At 33.6% G+C, this 22433-nt stretch overlaps 1 protein-coding gene across 1 annotated transcript in view; it reads right to left on the bottom strand.

Moving 5' to 3' along the window:
- Window positions 1-22433, bottom strand: part of USH2A (usherin) — a 758076-nt gene that overhangs the window by 647679 nt on the left and 87964 nt on the right. The window lies entirely within an intron of this gene.

Genomic DNA, 22433 nt, shown 5'->3' with positions numbered 1-22433 from the left:
AGTATTTAAAAAAATGCTCTATAGCAGAAACTAACACAACACTGTAAATCAACTATACTCCAAAAAAAGTTGTTTAAATAAATAAATGCTCAGCACAAAGCCTGACACACACTATGCCTTCAAAATCTGGAAGTTACAAGGTAGAGGAGGAGAAACAAGGAGGACGAGCAGGGTAAAACTCCAACAGAGGTGTTCATCTCAAGTTCAAATGACACCAGTGGTATGAAAGACTGTCCCTACATAATATATTGTCTACAAGCATTGATAGGGGATTTTGTAATCATAAATGTCCTGGTCCCTGATCTGATTTAGACCATGTAGCCTGCAGAGTGAACCAAGGAAAATTTACAACCAAAATGCATTTCTAGTTTATCATCTGTAGCTACAACTACTGAGGAGGTCTTATCTACACTTCATTCCTAGTAACCACCAGATATCACCAGGCTATAACTATCACTTCTAGTAGCCCTAGGTGTGGGGGAGATATATCCTAATTGTATAAACAGAAGAATAGATGAAAACTCACTTTCTAACCTCCTGGCTTTGGAGAAGAGAAATCTGCTTACTACGTTTTCTTCCCCAGATCAATTAGCCATGCAATTAATCTCATTCCCAATGTTTTAAAAGCTCTAGCCTACTGAAAAACTCCAGCCAATGCAAAATTTTTCTTGTCTGAAGCCTATTTTAACTTTATTTCAAAGTATTCTTACTGATGACTGTGTTCTCCCAATGATAGTGTTAATATTATTCAAGCTAAGCTTTCTTGCATAACTTGGTGGAAGTGATGATATGCAACCTGTGGTCCTGTCACACTGATTACAGATGCAGTTTGTCTTCAACAAAGCAACTGCCGGCTACTGGAGTTTGGGATGTTGCCTGCATGAGTTAGTGGAGCAAATCCAGCTAAAGCATTCTTTTGATATTCTTACAAACACAATGTTTACGCTTTTAGAGAAATGATCTAAAAAGATTCATTTGAGATTTTATCCTTATTGTCAACTTAGAAGCCACTGTCAAAAGGTCTTATTGTAAATAATACTGGACTAAATACTATATCAACGTTCCAAAGACAAAATCCTTGCTCCTTTAATGTTTAAAAGCGAAGATGGATTTGCTACCAACCTAATGGGATGGTCCAACCAATTAGCTGTTAGTGAAGATGCTATCCTTCTTTTCTGGACAATAAAAAACCTACAGAAATATTGGTAACATTTTATCCCTTTCTAGAAAAAGCAAGCGTAGCTATTATTTTTCAACTCTCAAATTTTTTTGAAAAAAAATTATTCTAACACTTGGGTGCAAGAGTTTGTAGAAAGGGCCAGTACAAACAAGAGTCCTGGGAGGGGAGTTTGTCCACACCTACCAGGAGAGCTTGTGCGTACATTCCACTGGACCCAACAATTCCACTGGGAATTCAAAAAAGTACATTTTTTAAACTACTTGAGAAAGATTTGTTTTATAATGTGATCTTTATAATAGGAAAGAAAAGGAAACCAGATAAATGTCCAAAAGTAAATAAATGGCTAAAAAATACCATATATCTTCGAAGAAATGTAATACAAACATTCATAAGTACAAATGTAGATAAGTATTCATAATATAATTTGAATTTAAAAACAAGTGAAAAGTTATAAGTAGAGTATAATTCTAATTTCTAGATAAAGATAGGTTCATCTGTGAATAGGAATATAGAGATAAATTTTAAGAAGACAGAGATAGATGACAGAGATTACTTTAGAATAACAATAATAAAAAGTCTGAAAGGATATAAACTATTTGCCAAGGTTGTCTATGGGCAGTAGGGTTACAGATGACTTTCACTTTTTATAACATTTCTTTCCACTGTATGCATTTATTACTAATGCACTAAAATTGTGTGCAAATAAAATGCAACTGCATGGATGGTTACAAGAAAATTATACATTATTTGCATCATTCGCATGTAACATTTCACTAAGAAAAGCTAAGAGAATTAAAATGTTCTTGTTTTAAATTACACTCAGATCAGTAAGATACTACAGAGAAAATGACTCTTTTCAAGCATAATGTAGGCTGAAAGAGTACATGAATTACCAGTAAACAGAATATGATTTTTAAATGATAGAAATTTTTCAAAATAATGAAAACATATAGAAGCAAGGATTTTGAGAGATGACAGTTTAAATTTGTTTTAAAGTTTGATTTAAAATGTACACAACTATATGGCACCTTGACACATATTTTGGCCTCTGATCTTAAGGATAAAGCTGTGTTTTTATCATTTTGTGGTTTGCAAAGACAGATAAAAGAAATACTCTATAGTCTATCATTTGATTATAAAATTTCATAAAACTGTTACATTTTTCATCTTACAATTCTGTTTCTCACAACTCCTTTTCGATAACACAAAGAAAATCATGACAAAATGGAAGCAATAATAATTAAGTGCATGATGAGTAATGTTTTGAATTCTCACAATTGTTTCTATCTTTTCTATCAATGACTTTTAAAGTTTCATTTAAAATCTAGAAATAGTTGTATATCTTATATTTTATGCAAGTTCTGAACCAAATGTTTCTCTACTTAATGTTTTCCCAATCTCCAGTTGATCATCTGTCACTTTCAATTATGTTTCAGTTTCTTCTGTACCAACTGGATTCTCCCTGATATATCCCTGGATGTTCACATTATAAGATTAGACAATGGTTGTATCAGGGTGATGACCTTTATCAACTGATTCATTTAACTACTTTCATTTTGACAGCTTCTTAAAGGCTACTAATCAACTCCACTAAGTTGCGGCCAAATTCTCTGACATGTTCAGGTAGACAAATCATAGAATAATCATTGAATATAGAAGACACTGGATGAAATTTATTTTACTACATTATGTATTACTACTACACAATGACAATTCTCTCCTCTGGACCATTAAACTGGAATAGTGTTCTTTTGTTACTATTACAGACTAGCAAAGACAATCTTTCAAAGATCATACAGAGATCCAACAGCACTTTTATCAACTCTACTCTCATCAGTCTCAATTTGATCCATTATTTTCAGTATCTCAAATCTGATCCAAATTTACAGATAAAGTACAAACATATAGTCACATTTTCAAAAATGTAACTATAGCAGCAACACATTTCTTCTGTCACTTATGCAGCAATCTTAAATGTCTATTATGTATCTTTGAAGGAAAGAAGAAGAAAATGTCCTCTTAGCCATGAATACATAAAGGCCATGGGAAGCTGGGAGGTGGGTGGGATCGTCCCACAAGTTACTCACAGAAGACTTCAATAGACTCAACAGTCCAACAGACTCAATGCCCTTTGAAAGCTCAAGTTCATAATGATGACCATGAATCATCAAAAACAACTTGTCTTCAACAGTCACAGGTTAAGAAAAAAAAGTGGACAATTTGTTTTTGAATGATTTCAAAAAACAGATTAAAACTTTTTTAATGTTCATTTTAAAAGATTTGCAAAATTTCTAAGAAGCAGTTAATTCCCCAATTATGGTAAATAAATGGAATAATCCTTTTTTTTAAGTCTAGTACATACCATATAGGCTAAAGTTTTAGAGGTGCAAAGACCAGCTCTGGGTACTGCCTTATTTCCTTAAGCAAGTATAGAGAAAATACCATTTTGTCTGTACTTCTAAAATCACTACAATTATCATAGAATATTACAATAGTACATTTACTTCTCTGTTATACCTGTTAGATTCTGAGCTTCCTTAAGCAGGAACAAGATTTTATTGACCTCATCAATTCCAGCATCATGCCTGGAACTTTATAACTGCTCAATAAATGTTCACTGGGTGAGGGAATGAATGAACAAATGAATGTATGAATGAGTGAATAAGTCAATGAACGGCTGGTGCAACAAGAGCTCTTTTCTATCAGTGGATTCAGTCCCTTCATTCCTGGCTCTAGCAAGAACCAAAAGTGAGACAAAATAATTTCCCTGTCTACCCTTGAAAGTAAAATGCCCACGAATGTCTTTATCTAGGCAATGCTCTCCATGCACTGAGGACAGCTAAGGCTTACGGTGCCAGGCCTAAGTGCCTCAGATGTATTAGCTGATTAAATCTCCCCAACAAGCTATGAAGTTGTAGCTGCTATTACCTCTGTTTTACAACAGAGAAAACTGAGGAATAGGAAAGAAATTTAATACATTTCTAAAATCATCCAGTAGAATGTCAACTAGTATAAACTAGAATGTAAAAATTTCTAAGGGCAAAAAATTTTGTTGCTTTTTTATTCATTACCATATTTCCAGTGCCTAGAAGAAGCCCTAACACATAGCAGGTATCAATTAGATAGATAGATAGATAGATAGATAGATAGATAGATAGATAGATAGATAGATGATAGATAGATAGATAGATAGATAGATGATAGATAGATGATAGATAGATAATAGATAGATGATAGATAGATAGATAGATAGATAGATAGATAGATAGATAGATAGATGATAGATAGATATGTATACATACATACATAGGTAGATAAACAGCCCTTACTCCTAACCACCATGCTAGACTGTCACCAGGGATAGGAAATGATCTCTGAGAGAGGACGGTGTTCAGTGGATTCACTATGGCTAGATGTCCATACTTACCTCCTTCTGCTCAGAGTCTAAACTGGATAACTGAGCCCAGGAAACCCAAACTAGGAGTCACCCCACTCCTGGCTGGAAAATTCAGAGGTATGTCGGCAGCCCCTGGCTCTGTGGGAAGCGGAGCAAGGCAATCTGTTTCAAAGTGAGAGATTAGAAACTGCTCACTTTTTAGTCGGTATACTGCTACTTTTCGAGCTAAAAGAGGTCATTTGTCACACTACCTTCAAACGGCCTAAATGAATGAGATATCTTTGGAAAGTCTGTAAATGGCTCCTTTCTCATCAGTAGAAGCCAGACCAGTATGTTGGAAATTTTAAGTCTGAATCTCAAATAATAATAATTGTCCTCAGGTTCTATTCATAACTTCCTCTTTCCTTTAGATGTAATTGTAATTCACATGATGCAATTTCAGTGTAATTTCTTTTTTCTACTAGATAGAGAAATCATCTTTATAAACATAAAAACTTCAGTGTACTCATGTAACTATTTTTTCCAATAGAAGTTATCCTAGGTATCTCTAATGTTCCAATCACCAAGGTATTGTTACACAAACTTGTTAATTTATCATCATGATAGATTGGGTGGGGGGTTATGGAAGCATAGATAAAACTTCCAACCCTAGAGAAAATCTAGACAGAAAATGGCTGAATGCATTGCACATGATAAGTGATCGATATATGCTTGATAAATGCAGGAATGTATGGATGAATGACCTAATAGATTGCTTACATTTATAACATGCTGCAGGATGGTACCTTAATACGTGTGGTATTTAACTAAATAGTAACATAAAAGGCTTAAAGGTAAATGCAATATTTTACCTGCAGAATTTTACCTATGGATTACTATGTAATCTTAATTAGCAAATTTAAAACAAATATCACACTTCACCATTGAGAAGACAGAAATGTTCATGTATTTATCCTTCAATGATATATTTCTTTCTCAGTAATTATCTTTCCCCTAGTTAGAAATTCTCATATAATTAAAGTGTCCACAGAAAAATTGTACTTAGCAGCTTCCTAGGTGCTGAAATTAATAGCATAAATTAAGTACTAACACTATTTGATAATACTGATCAGACATTGGTGGCAATACAATGATTGCAAATACTTAATAAAAAAATCCTGTCTGGCAATTCAACTATTAATATGTAGTGGCTACTTTTAGAAACTTTTTAATTCCTGCAATTCCCTGTCTGTACCTCTACAGCCCAAGTGCAATGAGGATTAGAAAATCATCCAATAAAACAAATTTTAATAATGTGTGAAACAAAATCTACACTTGCAAAAATAGACTGTAGACATAATTATTCAGACAACTGATTCAGTTCTACATATCATCTATGTATAAATATAACTGACAGTCTATGTACTTTTAAGCACAGGGTTCTTGACCGTGTGATTGGTGAATACAGACTATCTAAATATGGCTAGCTGCTGAATGAAACAGAAGCACTTGGGTCATGGGCCTTGGAGTTTTATTCATTAATTGTGATCACTGACGGTGTTTGATATTTGAGTCTTCCCTTGAGCTGCCTGTTCTTTTCTTTTCCCCCTCTTTCTCTTTGTATTGTGTGACTTGTTCAAGGCACTAAATAGGAAAGACACATGTGAGATACAACAGGTTCCCCCAAAAGTCCAGAAAGAGAACTTTAAGATTTGTTCAAGTTTGTGAGTAGTGGCCAAGCCAAAGCAATTCCACTGTGTAATATAATAATTTAACACTGTTGACAGGCCAGAAAATACAGCCTGGAGTAAAGAACACATTTGTATAGTATAAACTGCATATTTTGAAAAGAAACTTAATGAAAAAGAAATGGATTATATTAAAAAGTTCTTTACATGCAATGGTTCCAATTAATATATATGATACACATATGGATTCATATATTAAGAAGTATAATCCATTATCTTTGTCTTTTAGTTTAACGAGTAGACATAAAAATGCATTTGAGTTACTATTTGGATATAAAGCCATCTTATACTACAGATTTTACCTAGTGCTAGACAGAAGTACTAGATTAGTAAATTAAAAATCCTTTTATTAGTATAGCTGCATTTAATTTTTCCTTTTAAGATTTAAAATGTCAACAATATTTATATTATTTGTTCATTACAAATTGTCAGTCTGAATCATTTGTTTGTACTAAAGTCATCTCCATTTATTACAGTAATTAGTGTCTGCCAGGGAATCTTTTTTGAATTTCATAAATGAAAGTCCTTCAATATTTTCAAATGTTTGCATCTGTAATCAAGATGTTATGGTTGTACTCTAGCATAAAGGTATTTCATAAATATTTGTTAAATGAAGAGAGCAAATGATGAAGCTTCACAGTAGAACAATAGAAGTACACACTAATCATTAATTATATAATGGTGATTCCATGCTGAAGAGAGTCTCCTCCTTCTGTCTTTACCAATAGCATGAATACTTAACATAGATAATATGTTCCTAATAGATTAATAAATCAAATTATGATATTTTAGGAAAATTATGTTGAAATATTTAAGACCTGTAAAATTTACAAACAAAACAGCAAATAATTGTGCTCCTTATTCACCACCTGACAAAAAATAAAATGCCATCTACATTCCACGCTACTAATGATATCTGAATTTAGTAATATTCATTCACAAGTATGTCTTGATACTTACACTTTATATTTTTTGCATTCCTTGTAACACAGTATCACTCTATATGGTTTTAAATTTTGCATAAATGCTACACTGTATGTATTATTTTAAAACAAGATTTTGGCCCTCCATTGCATGAGAAGTCTAATCATGTTGACACAATGGCTATATTCATTCATATCTACTGCTATATTTCATTTAAATACTTATAATTGTTTTCCCACAGTGGCACCTTCCCATCTGTGGTGTAAAAGTCCTCAGTACCTAATTCACATCTTTGTCAGCATCCGACCTTATCAGATTTTTTCATCTTTACTAACCTCACAGGGATAAAACATTATCTCATAGTTTTTAGTTACTTTATCAATAACTAGCAAAGGTTCAGATGTTTTCATATGTATATTGACCACTTAAGTTGCCACTTCCGGCCTCTTCTGTGAATTATCCACTCATTTATTTTGGTAGCTTTTTCAATTAGCTTGTGTGATTTAAAAGTTCCCTTTGTTACATGTGTCCTGTTGCCAATATCATCTGCTAGTTTGTAGCCTTTTTTTTTTTTAAGCTCTTTATTGGAATATAATTGCTTTACACTGTTGTGCCAGTTTTTGAGGTACACCAAAGTGAATCAGCTATATTTATACATATATCCCCCTATCCCCTCCCTCCCATGACTCCCTCCCACCCTCCCTATCCTGGCCCTCTAAGTCATCACCCATCCAGCTGACCTCCCTATGTTATGCAGCAGCTTCCCACTAGCTATCTATTTTACATTTGGTAGTGTATATGTGTCAATGCTACTCTGTCACTTCGTTCCAGCTTCCCCTTTGGCTCTCACCCCACCCCGTGTCCTCAAGCCCATTCTCTACATCTGCATCTTTGCTCTTGCCCTGTCACTAGGTTCATCAGTACCATTTTTTTAGATTCCATAGGTATGAGCTAGCATACGGTATTTTTCTCTTTCTGGCTTACTTCGCTCTGTATGACAGACTCTAGGTCTATCCACCTCACTACAAATAACTCAATTTCATTCCTTTTTATGGCTGAGTAATATTCCATTGTATATGTGTGCCACATCTTCTTTATCCATTCATCTGTTGATGGGCATTTAGGTTGCGTTCATGTCCTGGCTATTGTAAACAGTGCTGCAATGAACATCTTTAAAAAAATAAAAATGTAACTACCGTATGACCCAGCAATCCCACTACCGGGGATATACCCAGAGAAAACCATAATCCAAAAAGAAACATGTACCTTAATGTTCATTGCAGCATTCTTTTCTTTAAAAGGTAGCTTTTGATGTTTAGAAGTTGCTAATTTAACGTAGCCACATTTACCAATTTCTTCATTAGTTTATGCTTCATGTGTCCAGAAGCCATAAAGACATACTATGTTTCCCAAGGGAAAAATGTTATTTATCTTCATAATAAAATGATATTGAGAAGGGCAAAACCCTGCCACTATCTTCCCCAAATTTATTTCTACTACTTTTACTCCTCTAATCATCTTTATGTTAGAATAAGTTTGTCAAGTCACAGAAAAAGGTCTGTCATAATATTTTGATTAGAATTAAATTTAATTTATATTATAATTGGGAAGAACTGACATCTCTGTGATATTAAATCTTCCTCTACCTGAGCATGGTGTAGTTTTCCAATAATTTAGGTCTTTTAAATATTTTCCAACAATGTTTCCACCATACACATCACTAATTCCATTGTATATACATACCACATCTTTATCCATTCATTTGTCAATGGACATTTAAGCTAATTCCACGTCTTACTATTAGTATCTCTTTTTAAATTAAGTTTTCTATTTGTTGTTTTGTTATATAAAAGGCAACTGATTTACAAGAATCCATCCTATATCTAGGATTACTGAACTCATTAATATTTAATAATTTGTAGATTTTCTGGCATTTTATGACCAAATCATCTTGTCTTCATATATTGGCAGTTCAATTATTTCTCTTAAATATTTTATTGAATTATAGTTAAGTTACAATATTGTTTTAGTTTCAGGTGTATAGCAAAGTGATTCAGTTATATGTATTGATACGTGCATCTATAATATACATATATATTTTTTCAGATTTTTTTCCATTATAAGTTATTACAAGATATTGACTATAGTTCCCTGTGCTATACAGTAGGTCCCTGTTGGTTACCTATTTTATGCATAGTAGTGTGTATATGTTAATCCCAAATTCCTAATTTATCTCCCTTCTACCCCCGTTACTCCCTTTGGTAACCGTAAGTTTGTATTCTATGTCTGTGAGTCTATTTCTGTTTTGTAAATAAGTTCATTTTTCAGATTCCACATATAAGTGATATCATATGATATTTGTCTATCTCATATTTACTTCACTTAATATAATAATCTCTAGGTCCATCCACATTGCTGCATATAGCATTATTTCATTCTTTTTTATGGCTGAGTAATATTCCATTGCGTGTGGGTGTGTATATATATATATATATTCTTTATCCATTCATCTGTCAATGGACATTTAGGCTAATTCCAGGTCTTGGCTATTGTAAATAGCACTGCAATGAACATTCGATTCGATTCATTGCAGCACTATTTATGGGGGTGAATGTGTCTTTTCAAATTAAGTTTTCTCTGGATATATGCTCAATAGTAGGACTGCAGGATCATATGGTAAGTCTATTTTTAGTTTTTTAAGGAACCTCCATACTGTTCTCCATAGTGGCTGTACCAATTTACATTCCCACCAAGAGTGTAAAAGGGTTCCTTATTCCCCACACCCTTTCCAGCATTCATTATTTACAGACTTTTTGATGATGGCCATTCTGACTGGTGTGAGGTGATACCTCATTGTAGTTTTGATTTGCATTTCTCTAGTAATTAGCCATGTTGAGCAACTTTTCATGTGCCTGTTAGAATTATTTTTTTGCAATTCTTTGTTTCTTTTTCTTATCATATTGAGCTGGCTATGTCCTTCAAAAATACATTGAATAACAGACAACCTTGTCTTACTCCTGAGTTTAAAGGAAACCACCATTATGTGCACAGTTATTTCTAGAAATTTGTAGATTTTTTAAATCAGGTTAAGGGAGTCTGCTTCAATCCAGAGTGTGCTGAAAATATTATTCTAGATGGATGGGAAAAGTTAATAAACGTTGTTTTCAAATCTATTGAAATGAGCATGTTTTTCCTCCCTTCTTGAGTTAATATGGTCAATTACATTAATGAATTTAATAACACTAAATTTTGTTTGCATTGCTGGGAGAAACCCAATCTGGCTACTATATATTATTGTATTTACAAACAGCTAGATTTGGGTCGTTATTAAAAATTTTATGTTTATATTTACAAGTAAGAATCCTCTATAAATTTTCTTTTTTATACTGTCCTTGTTTGATTTTGTTTCCTGGCCTTCTCATTTCTATTAATGGAGTTCAAAATAAAGATCTGTGCCCTCAGATAAAAGCTCAGTATGCCGTGTATTTAACTTATTTATGGCTGTTGAGTCCTCTACCCCCCCAACCAATACTTAAGAGAATGTAAAAAACTTCAAGAATAAGAAGAATTGTGCTTTCTCCGAGATATAAATCTATTGCTCAGTAGATGAGTACTCAATAAAATTTTACTGGATTAACAAAAGATTCATAACTTTTGTTGGGAGTTATGTTCTCATCCTATTTTTCTTGATGAATTTACATAATGGTGAAATGATTCAATGCATTCATTCACTGAAAACTATTTACTTAATGCCTGTTCTGATTACAAATTCTATATAATTTGTTGAGATCATCTTTATTGATTATTAATACATGATCAGTGTTTGTAAGTTTTCCATGTGATCTTGACAGGAATGTGTATTTTTTTCATTGCTGAATATAGGAACCTACTAATTCAGGCTTCAAATTAGTTCAATCCCCAATTCTTAAGGTTTTTCTTATTTGTTTGTTTTTGGACTACCTGTCTGATCAATTACTAATGAGATATTATTAAAATCATCTATACTGATGGTGAATTTGTCAATTTCTCCTTCCAGTTCTGTCAAATTTTGCTCTACAGTTTTGAAACGATACTATAAGATGCATATGTATCTTTCAGCATTATGTAATGAACCTCTGTATCCCTAATAAAACTTTTTGAAGTCTATTTTATGTAATATTAATATAGCTTAAGCCAGCTTTCTTACATTTATAAACTTTGTGTGTTTGTGTTTTAGGTATATATCTTACAATCTTAGTATCAGTGTCATACTAAGCCATATTCAAACCTGAGATCCACCAAAATATGTCCTCCTGTATACACTTATAAAATATCCTCACATATTTGGAACCAAGTGATCTGAGAGCACATACTGTATGATTTCTTTTAAGTTTGTTAAGGTGTGTTTTATGGCCCAGAATGTGGTTAATCTAGTCATTGTTCCTTGTGAACTTGAGAAGATGTATATTCTGCAACTGTTGGATAAATTAACCTACATGTGTTCAATTATACCAATTGATTGAAAGTATTATTGAATTCAACTATGTCCTTACTGATTTTCTGCCTACTGGATCTGTGCATTTCTGAGACACAGGTGTTGAAGTCTCTAACTATCAAAGTGACCTCATCTATTTCCTCTTCCCCTTCTATCAGTTTCTGCCTTATGTATTTTGATGCCCTGTTATTAGGCACATATACATTAAGGACTGTTATGTCTCCTTGTAGAATTGACCCCTTTACTGCTATGTAATGCCCTATTTTATCACTAGTAATTTCCTTGCTCTTAACTGTGCTCTGTCTAAAATTAATATTTCAGTGTTCACTCTCATGTTCTTTTGATTAGAGTTAACATGATATATCTTTCTCCATTCCTTTAGTTTTAATCTACGTGTCTTTATATTTAATGTGGGTTTCTTATAGACAACATATAGTTGTGTCATGTTTTTGATCATCTCTGACAAACTCCTTTAATTGATGTTTAGGCCATTGATGTTTAAAGTAATTACTGACATATTTGGAGTAATATCTATTGTATCTGTTACTCTTTTCTAGTCACTGCCCTCATTCTTTGATTCTATTTTTATCTTCCACTCTTTCTGCCTTTTGTTGTTTTAATTATGCATTTGATGTGATTCCATTTTCTGTTTTCTCAGCTTATCAATTATCCTTTTCGTTTTTTGTTTTACTTTTTAAAAAAGTAGATGTTCCAGAGTTTGTAATATACATTTACAATTAATTTACAATAATTTACAACTAATCTGAATTGATTTTGAAATAACACTACACCACTTCATGGGCAGGATAAGTACCTTAAAACAACAAAGCATCCCTATAGCCCACCTTCTGTCCCTTGTATCATTGTTACCATTTGATTCGCTAATACATAAGCTATAACCATCAAGTATATTGTGTCATCCTTTTGAGCAAATTGTTATCTTTTAGATTAAAATAAGAAAAATATATGTTTTTATTTTACCTTCACTTACTTCTTCTCTAAGTCGCTTCCTTTCTTTATGTAGATCCAAACTTCTGATCTATATAATTTTCCTTCTCTCTGAAGAATTTCTTTCAATACTTCTTGCAAACAAGTCTAATGGCAACAAATTCCCTCCATATTGTTTGAGAAAGTTTTCATTTCTCCTTCAATTTTGAATGATAATTTTGCAGGTTACAGAATTCTAGGTTGGTGGGTTACATCTCTCAATGCTTGAAATATATTTTTTTTAAATTTATTTATTTATTTTATTGGCTGTGTTGGGTCTTTTTTGCTCTGCACAGATTTTTTAGTTGCTGTGAGTGGGGGCTACTCTTCATTGTGGTGTGTGGCCTCCTCGTTGCCGTGGCTTCTCTTGTTGCGGAGCACAGGCTCTAGCACGTGGGCTTCAGTAGTTGCAGCACATGGGCTCAATAGTTGTGGCTCATGGGCTGTAAAGCACAGGCTCAATAGCTGTTGTGCACAGGCTTAGTTGCTCCACAGCATGTGGGATCTTCCTGGATCAGGGATCGAACCCGTGTCCCACTGCGCCACCTAGGAAGCCCCCTCAATGCTTGAAATATTTAACTTTCCTTGCTTGCATGGTTTCTGAAACATCAGAAGTAATTCTTATCTTTGTTGCTCTATAGGTTAGGTGGGGTTTTTTTTCTGATTTATTTTCAAATCTTTTTATTTTTGATTTCCTACAGTTTGAATATGATATGCGTGGGTGTAAATTTTTGGAATTTATTTTGCTTTGTGTTCTCAGGCTTTCTGGATTTGTGGTTTGGTGTCTGACATTTGTTTGGGAAATTCTCAATCATTATTACTTCAAACACTTCCATTTTATAATTTTCTTTCTAGTATTTCACGATGCATATATTACATCTTTTGTAATTGTCTCACAGTTCTTGGATATTCTTCCTTTTTTAAAATCATTTTTCTCTTTGCTTTTCAGTTTGGGAAGTTTCTATTGGCATACCCTTAAGCTCAGAGATTCTTTCTTCAGCCCTGTCCAGTCTACTAATGAGTCCATCAAAGACATTCTTCATTTCTGTTGCAGTGTTTTTGATCTCTAGCAATTTTTTATAATTTCCATCTTTCTGCTTATGTTACCCATCTGTTCTTGTATATCATTTTCTCATTAGAACCTGTAACATATTAATCATAGTTGTTTTAACTTCCCAATCTGACAATTCCAAGATTTCTACTATGTCTGAATCTGGATCTGAAGTTTGCTGTGTCTCTTTAAACTGTACTTTTGGTCTTTTAGTATGCCTTTTAATTTTTTTTTGAAAATTGGACATGATGCACTGTATTAAAGGATCTCCAGAAAAATAGGCCTTTAGTGATGTGGTGATATGGTGTAGGGGATGGGGAAATATTCTATAGCTCTATAATTAGGTCTCAGTCTTTTAATGTGTGTGACAGTCCCTCAGTCTGACCCCTTAGACATAGCAGGGTGAATAGAGGGGGTTGGAGTTGGATATTTTCCTTTCACTTAATTACATTTTAATGTCAATTTTAGCAGTATCTAGCTATTTTATATACTCTACCATCTATAATGCTATTATTATTGTAGTTTACATTTATTATTAAATATATTATTATCAAACAATATTATTATTTAATATACCTTACATATATATTTGCTGGTTTACTCGCTCATAATTCCTTCTTGCATATTTTTTCAGGAATCATATTTTTTATGAAACATATCCTTTAAAAATTCTTTCAGTGAATCTACTGGTGGTAAAGTTGATAAATTTCTGTTAGACGGAAAATGTATTTTTTCTCCCTTGTTGTTAATTGATAGTTTAGCTAGAAATGCAATTCTAAGTTTGTTGGTTATGTTCTTTTTGCACGTCAGAGGTATTGTACTATTCCACTGTCTTCTGTCTTCTATTGTGGATTGAGATATTCAATGTCACAATTTCTTATAAATTCATATCTATAAATAATTTATCTTTTCCTCTGGCTACTCTCTACGATCTACTCTTGGTCTTTGGTGATCATCAGATTCATTATATCTCGCCTATGTATTTTTTTTCATAGCCTACTAGGATTCAGAAGAATCATGCCATTCCTCAACTCTGGACAATTATTTACCCTTATCCCTTTAAATACCATATTTCTTCATGTTTATATGTTCATTATCTCTATTTACTTCCTCTATAAAGCTGTCTCAATCTCTCTTTTTCACATTTTAAACCTATATTTTAAAGGCATTTATGCCTATACCTAACTCAGGGAAAGAAGTATAAGGTTTTTTTTTAAAGATTAATAATATCATCCATGTGTCAGGAAATGAAATTCTTGACCTTGACTCACTAAATGTACATCTAATGGAGAGTCCATAATATGAACTGCCCGAATGCTAGTTACATGAAAATGAATTAACTCATTAGTGTTACAAAACTATCACATAAAATGAAATACATTCAGAGTAAAAAAGTTCCTGTGAGCAAACAGAAAACATAAGTAATCGTAAGGATCAATGTGTAATAAAAATATGACAAAAGTTGTTCATGATGACTCATGCTTCTGGACTTTAGTGCTCTAAAGGAATACACTCTCTAAAATAACAGGAAATATTCATTTACATAAAAAGCAATGTGGAGTGTGACGTTGGCACCATTCAAATTATTGAATGGTAGGAAGGCTCATTATATAAAATGTTTTAAGCTGGCTCTGCTATTTATAATACTATCAAAAAAGCGTACTGATGGTTTGATTTTAGTTAATTCATAAAATCCATGATTAATGTTATAAAAGGGTCACAAATCAGAGCCAAAGAATAAGGGAAGTATTCATGGTTACTAATAAATTGCTCTGTGAATGCTTGACCACCCTTGCAGATAATGATGTCACAAAATGATGAAAGAATAGTTAAGTAGCCAACAAAGTGCCAGTGCTTGGCGGAAGCACTGATCATTGCATCATTCTTGGCCTAGAGCCCTTGAAAGGTGAATGTAGCTATTAAAAGAAAATGAAAAATTCTAAGGATGCAAGTTTCAAATGATAACACTTTTCTTAAAGCTAGATTCTATCAATACTTGAACTCTTAGAGCAGGTAAAGAAAGTACCACATAGGAGGAGAACAGAATAGCTATATTGTAGCTATGCTACATGTTAGTTGACATATACTAGTTAATTCCATACACAAGTTTCCAATTCCCGTGTTGTATTCTGCACCTATGAACTTAACGCATTTTTTTAAGCTCTTTATTGGAAAATAATTGCCTTACACTCTTGTACCAGCTTTTAAGGTACACCAAAGTGAATCAGCTATATTTATACATATATCCCCATATCCCCTCCCTCCCATGACTCCCTCCTGCTCTCCCTGTTCTCGCCCTCTAAGGCATCACCCATCATCGAGTAGATCTCCCTTTGTTATACAGCAACTTCCCACTAGCTATCTATTTTACAGTAGGTACTGTATATATGTCTATGCTACTCTCTCACTTCGTCCCAGCTTCCCCTTCACTCCCCCGACCCCCAACCTCATGTCCTCCAGTCCATTCTCTGCATCTGCATCCTTATTCTTGCCCTGTCACTGGGTTCATCAGGACAATTTTTTTTTTTTTTTTAGATTCCATATATATGAGTTAGCATACAGTATTTGTCCTTCTCTTTCTGAATTACTTCACTATGTATGACAGACTCTAGGTCTATCCACCTCATTACATATAGCTCCATCTCATCGCTTTTTATGGCTGAGTAATATTCCATTGTATATATATGCCACATCTTCTGTATCCATTCATCTGTTGATGGGCATTTAGGTTGCTTCCATGTCCTGGCTATTGTAAATAGTGCTGCAATGAACATTATGGTACATGTTCCTTTTTGGATTATGGTTTTCTCTAGGTATATGCCCAGGAGAGGGATTACTGGGTCATATGGTAGTTCTATGTGTAGTTTTTTAAGGAACCTCCAAACTGTTTTCCATAGTGGCTGTACCAACTTACATTCCCACCAACAGTGCAGGAGACTTCCCTTTTCTCCACACCCTCTCCAACATTTGTTGTTTCTAGACGTTGTGATGATGGCCATTCTGATCGGTGTGAGGTGATACCTCATTGTGGCTTTGACTTGCATTTCTCTGATGATTAATGATGTTGAGCAGCTTTTCATGTGTTTGTTGGCCTTCGGTATGTCTTCTTTGGAGAAATGTCTCTTTAGGTCTTCCACCCATTTGTGGATTGGGTTATTTGCTTTTTTGGTATTAAGCTGCATGAGCTGCTTGTATATTTTGGAGATTAATCCTTTGTCCGTTGCTTCATTGGCAAGTATTTTCTCCCATTCTGAGGGTTGCCTTCTTGTCTTGTTTATGGTTTCTTTTGCTTTGCAAAAGCTTTTAAGTATCATTAGGTCCCATTTGTTTATTCTTGATTTTATTTCCATGATTCTAGGAGGTGGGTCAAAAAGGATCTTGCTTTGATGGAGGTCATAGAGTGTTCTGCCTATGTTTTCCTCTAGGAGTTTTATAGTGTCTGGCCTTCCATGTAGGTCTTTAATCCATTTGGAGTTTATTTTTGTGTATGGTGTTAGGAAGTGTTCTAATTTCATTCTTTTACATGTTGTTGTCGAATTTTCCCAGTACCACTTGTTGAAGAGGCTGTCTTTTTTCCATTGTATATTCTTGCCTCCTTTGTTAAAGATGAGGTGCCCATATGTGCTTGGGTTTACCTCTGAGTTCTCTATTGTGTTCCATTGATCAGACCCCGAATAGCCAAAGCAATCTTGAGAAGGAAAGATGGAGTTGGTAGAATTAGGCTTCCTAACTTCAAACCATACTACAAGGCCACAGTGATCAGGACAGTATGGTACTAACATGTATTTTTTTGATAGTTACAATGGACTTCCTGAGCAGGTGGACCAGAGGTATTTTATTACAATAAAGCTAATAATAGTAGTTAGGAAATGAACTAAAAAGTACAAAGGAGTTGGTGGGGGGTGGGGAGGGTTTAGAAGCATATGTACCAAAATAACACGTATGAAATTTTACAACAGGTAAAATTAATCTACAGTGACACAGAACAGCCAACAGCACTGAGGAGAGTCAGTGAGCCTCCCCAAGATAAATGTTTTATGTTTCACAAAACGTAATGGAATGTTTAAGAAAAAGTAAGTGTGGCTTTAAGTTCATCTTAGAATCAGTGGTGTCTTTGGTAATAATTTTCTTCAGTTGTTTTTGGTTATTTGCTGGTTTTATAACTTTATGAATGGACAAAATAAATAGCAGCTATGAAACAGACTGCTGATCTAGCTATACCCAGAATAATTAATCATGTATGCTAGCTACATGCTAACTCAGGGCAGCAGTTAGCATCTTAGAGCCTTACCACACTTAGAGCCTTATCAGCACCACCAGTTCATAACAGCAACTTTATAAACAACTAAAGAATGTTTCATACAGAAAATTCTCTAGAATGGCTCTGTATATGGACTTGCTTCTGAATCCACCATTCCATTCCTTTCTCCTGACTTCATTCATTTTCACTTCTGCTGAAAACACTTTCTCATAGGACTGACAATTGTCAAGAACTGGCATATTCTCAAGGCTTACGTTTTCATCTGTTTGCCAAATGGCTGTAATATAATTCACAAAAGCCCTGTTTATTGAGTAATATTATTAATGGCTAGCATAATACTGTGAAATTGAAGACATTCTTTTTGGATTATGTCCAAATCTTTAAAAAGAACATTGGCTTCAATAGGATATGAATGGCTTATATTAAAACCTATTATTCTAAAAAGTGGAACAATGTGAAAAGCATTTGAATAAGTGTATTTTCTAATTATTTTAAGACAAGTTTTTCAGATACATAAGTCCCACATGTATTAAAATATCTAGAATTGTAACAAAAGGAAAGGTCATGCTATGAATGCTTTATAAAATCATTTCTAAAATTTTCAACACACTGTTGAAAATATCATAGGACTGAGAAATCACTCAACAGTCTACTGACTTTTTCCCTTCAGTTGCATTTACCAAACTTTGGTAAGTGAATGATATTTGTTGCTTTTTTATTTGCGGCTAAATTCATGAATTATAAAAATATGACAAGGAGGAAAATAACAGAAAAGTCAACTTTCAAACTTTTGTTTTCAAAAGACACTGAATGTCAAAATAAGAAGCATTAAAACATATTCTCAACCTAAATTATAGTTAATTATTTCACTAGTTCATAATCCAACAGTCACCACCTGAGACCAAGTCTGAAAATCCCAACTTGACTTCTGAAACCTATCATGAGCCATGATTCATTTCATGGCTCTATTTTTAAGGGGAAGCATGAAATCACCCAAGAATCATAAAATATCAATCACTTAACTGTGAGCAGTTAAAGAGAGAGAAAAGGGGAAAAAATGGGATGGGACATGAAGAGAAAGAGAGATGGCGGGTGAGGGTAGGGGAGAGGAACTAACTAGTCAAAATAATGCAAAAGAAGCTCAGAAAACAACATATCAAATGAAAATATTAGCTAGTCCCCAGTTTGCATTTACTAGACAGGTTCAGATGAAAGTGCCATACTCAATTCATCCCAGAGCATTTTTTAAATTGGGTTATTAGTGGGTTTGGAGAGGAGGGGTGAGGTTAATGAAAGAAATCACTGACTGCAAGGAAAGAAGTGTCTATCTTAAAGGATCAAAAGGAGAAGACACTAAGAAAAACCAAGTAAATGTCACTTTAACTTTAAAATGGGGAACAAATCAAACTGCCAAAAATTTAAAAACAAAGTAATGGCTGAATAAAGAGTAAGTCAATCGAGTTAATTAATTCCCTTTCTGCAACAATATGAAAAGCCATACAAACATTAAAATCAATGCTTTTTAAAAAGTTTTTCATGATATACTAATCAAATCAAACTCGAAGACTCCAGCGTTAGACAGTTGAAAAAATTAGAAGACTCCTCCATTCAAATGGATTCTTAACTAGTGGTGAAGACTAAATGTATAAATAAAACGATTAACAATAAAAAGCAAGAATCTGGAGAATAAGTTCAAAGGGACATCTGAATTAGAATATGAAAGTTTCAGTTTGAGCACGTAGAAAAGTGGCTTTAACCAAATCAAAGACCCCGAGTTGAAACTGAAGATCAGCACGACATCCTAAATGTGCCAGAGGCAGTCGACCTTTTAGATAATATTCTTGCCATTGAACTACAGGCACTAATGTTGTAGTCAAAAACAAATTAGATCAGATTAAGACTCTTAGCAGATAGGAATGGAGTTTGCCAAATCCTTTACAGATGGTTTTTAAAGAACAAGATATTCCATGAAATTCTAAAACAAACTACACAGAGAAGTGAAGTGACTGACTAAACAGAAGTCAGGGAAAGATCTAGAGGGCAGGGAAATTCTGTAGTCATACAGGAGTCAAGATACGGTGGTATTATTTTAAAAGTTAAAATACACTAACATATAATCCCATATTTATGTAACCAGAGACAAAGATAACCATTCCATACTCTTGTCAATGAATAATTGCTTTCTAGAAGGACAACTACATAATGTAATTCATTGTATTTACAGCTTTAATATACATGTGGCCAAATTATCCTCCAAAATTTTTCTAGCAATTGGTAGTTCCATAAATGATGTATAAAAAGTTCATATTCTCACAAATCTAAATGTATTCCATATTGAAACTTTATGCTAATGTGATAGGTTAAAAACAATATTTTATTATAATTTGCATCCTCCTAATTAAAACTAAGGTTGGGTAACCTTTCATATTTTTGTTAAAAATTATCAGTTCTTCTTTGTAAATTACTTAATATATATTCTCCTTTATTATTATTATTATTATTATTATTTATTTTTCTAATTATCCTTTAAGTGTTCTTTGTGCATTAGGGATTATGACATAATAAAATATATTATCTTTTTGGTCTCTAGCACGCAGCTCCTAAAATTCTTGTAATTTCCTAAATGATAAGAGTCCTAGGGGCATATTTTGTTACAGTATTTGGTTTCTGTCCCCGGTTCCTAAAATAGCTCCAGAGTGAAAAGGTAAAAGAGCACCTTTTTTTTTTATTCGTAACAAGTTCCTTTCAACTCACCTGAGTTTATTTTAATGAGATGATTTTTGGAAACACCCTAAGGAAAGTGGCTGGTTGCCAGGGGAAACAACCGTGTGGTTAGAGGGTTGGAACTTTCAGCCCCATCCCTGGATCTTCAGGGAGGGGAGAGGGGCTTGAGGTCAAGTTCAATCACCAATGCCCAACGATTTAATCAATAATGAAGCTTCCATAAAAACTCTAGATGAAGAAGTTCTGAGAGCCTGCAGATTGCTAAACACATTGACATGCTGTGAGGGTGGCATGGTCAGAGAGGGCATAGAAGCCCTGTGCCCCTTCCTCCATACCTCTCCTAAGCATCCCTTCCATCTGGACTGTTCTTGAGTTGCATCCTTTCATCATACATGGTCATCTAATAAGTAAACTCTTTACTTGAGTTTTGTGAGCCATTATCAAATTATCAAACACAAAGAACGGGTTAGGGGAACTCCCAATTTGCAGCTAAGTCATACTGAAGTAGTAGTTAACCTGCGAACCCACTGCTTGCAAGTTGGCATCTAAAGTGAGAGCTTTCTCGTGGGACTGACCTCTAAATCCATGGGCTCGGTGCTACTTCCAGTTAGTGTCAGAATTGAATTAAATTGTAGGACACCCAGCTGGTGTCCACAGAGAACTGAATTGCTTTGTCTAGAAAAACCCCATACATCTGGTGTCAGAAGTGTAAGCAGTAGTTGTAGAAGAACAGTATGTTTTTCCTTTTTAGAGGAATCTCAAATCTTTGTCTGTTAATATGATACAAACATTTTCTACCAGCACCATCACTTATCATTACACTGTAGTTACTTTCGTCCTTACAGTATGAAAGCGTTAAATATTTATATGACAAAATATGTCAATATTTTTCATGACTCCTGATATGCTTGTTTCTTTTGTCTTTCGTATGTTTTGTTTATATAGACCCCCACCTTAGATTTAGAAATACTGCTCTGTTATTTTAATACATTTACAGTTATTTTTACATTTGATTCCTTAAGCAGTTAGATTTCTATACATGCCAGGAGGTAGGGCTCTAACTTTACTTTCTTACAAATTGGCAGCCAACTGCTTCAAACACCATTTACTGAAGACTCCATGCTCTTTATTTTTATTTTTGGTATGATTGCTACTGCTGCTGTAACCCTCTTTCACATCAGCTGAAAGATGATGCTGAATATTTTTAACAAATCTCTCTCAAATGTTTCTTCATTTACCTCTTATTTCTAAAGATGTAGCTAAATTTCCACTTCAACTATGAAACTTACCCAGATGATCATAGACAAACTAAAATAATGTAACTTCTAAGTAATTTTACTATAGATTTTTAAATTAACTACTTAAAATTCCTAATATCAGTAATGACTTAAACTTGATTGATGAAAATACATAAAGATCTCTCTATATACCTTTCAACAAATTTACCCTTTAGGTGTAGTAATCGGACCCTTTTTTTTAGTGCCATCTATTCAGATACCTTAAAAGTTTTTAAAAAATATGATAAATATAATGCTGATGAAACAAAGACAAAAAAAGAAAGGAAAAAGAAAATCTCTGGGTTTAGTATTAATTATTATTTCTTCCATAATTTTAAATGAAATTTTCAAGTTCATTGATGGCTTCAATTTTTCTCTGTGAAAAAGTTTTCTGAGATAATTAACATTTTAAGTTCATATCCATTTACTTC

The sequence above is a fragment of the Hippopotamus amphibius genome, chromosome 3, assembly GCF_030028045.1.
Source record: "Hippopotamus amphibius kiboko isolate mHipAmp2 chromosome 3, mHipAmp2.hap2, whole genome shotgun sequence".
In the NCBI taxonomy this organism is placed as follows: Eukaryota; Metazoa; Chordata; class Mammalia; order Artiodactyla; family Hippopotamidae; genus Hippopotamus; species Hippopotamus amphibius.
The sequence above is the reverse complement of the archived record's forward strand: the minus strand, read 5'-3'. Positions and strand labels throughout refer to the sequence as shown.